General features: G+C 36.1%; 1 protein-coding gene across 1 annotated transcript in view; it reads left to right on the forward strand.

Moving 5' to 3' along the window:
• The first annotated feature begins 311 nt into the window (after positions 1–311).
• Positions 312–1,397, forward strand: part of LOC111863112 (condensin complex subunit 3) — a 10,727-nt gene continuing 9,641 nt past the window's right edge. Inside the window, exon 1 of the mRNA XM_023849142.2 lies at positions 312–507. The gene's annotated coding sequence lies outside the window, so the exon portion shown is untranslated. The remainder of the gene's footprint in view (positions 508–1,397) is intronic.

A 1,397-nucleotide genomic window follows, 5' to 3' on the forward strand; every position in this document is an offset into this window, starting at 1 on the left:
AGCCATGTAGCAGAGACCCACAACACGCATATAGAAATAACCAGTGAAGTTACAGAATATACAGAGAGATTTTGTCGCAAATTTAAGAAGAGTTTCAACAAAAATCTTACTTATTAGTCATGAAAATAGCTTGTGACTGCTTGTGGCCATAGTAGTTGCACTTCAGAATTACTGGCTTGAAAGTTATTATTACTGGATTGTCATCTCCTAGGATGACAGTGAATGGGTTTGGATCTGATTTCAGGTGAACATTCTGCAGCATTGCAGGTGTTGTTTCTCAGAATATTTTGTGCTTTATTTTTGTGAAGCTTATTCTATTAAAGGTACATACTTTTTTTAGGAGAGAAAGAAGGAGATAGGACTGGCAAGAAAAAACTCTTTGATGTCACAGAACTTCAGGATGCTGATGAAGATGATATCACTACAGCCAATAATACATTGTCATCACAAGTGAATGGCAGTAATGACAACTTCATAAAGATACTCACAAGTCTACTTGATAGCACGGTAACTACCTACTTGTGTAATTGCACACTTCTATAACCAAAAATTCTAAAAGAAAACTGAAACTTTTTCCCCCCCAATCTATATTTTCCTGGGTATATTTGTAGCTGTTTATGGTATGTATGGTTTATTTAATGGCACAGCTACTAGTTCAGACTGTGTAGTATGAGATGGTATGGTGATTAGTAAATAAGTAATTGGAGTGGGTCATGATGTAATTTGAGATATTACCCCCTTGCTTGGATGGGCAGGAAAACCACAATAAGCCTTAGGACAGATGTTCTCTGTGCCAGGTGTAGTTGACATCGTATCATTCTATTACAATTTTTTATACATGATTAATTTCATTCTTTATCCACATATTTTCCTGCTGCAGGGCATTTTGGTCTTGTCAGAAAATGCTTGTCTTTGCCCCAAAAAGCTTTTCCTGACCATTCATTTACCCTACATGTTAATGTCTCCCATTTCTATATTATATTTAAGCATCATGTTGCACTCTACGCTTCTATATGTATAATATTGTGACGTGCTGCGCTATGGAGGACACCCTCCACTTCATGTGTGCTGCAGCAAGAAGTTGAGTGCATGAATTAGTAAGAGCACTATAAATGCTTGAACTAATGATTTATAAGTGTTCAGTAAATCCATAGCCAATCTAAACTTTGTGTCTAGTCACCAACATGTGACAATATTCACTTCTGTGAATTATATTTTTCTTGATGTTAATACAGTAAAATTTGGTTATAGCAACATCGGTTTCTGCGACACCTTGTCTATTGCGTCAAATATTCAATGGTACGAACTAATTCCTCATAAAGCAACTGTTTTTATACCTTGCTTAGTACGACATGCACAAATGCATCAACCTCGTATGTAACGTCATTTTCATTCCT

The sequence above is a fragment of the Cryptotermes secundus genome, unplaced genomic scaffold (assembly GCF_002891405.2).
Source record: "Cryptotermes secundus unplaced genomic scaffold, Csec_1.0 scaffold2791, whole genome shotgun sequence".
NCBI classification, from domain to species: Eukaryota; Metazoa; Arthropoda; class Insecta; order Blattodea; family Kalotermitidae; genus Cryptotermes; species Cryptotermes secundus.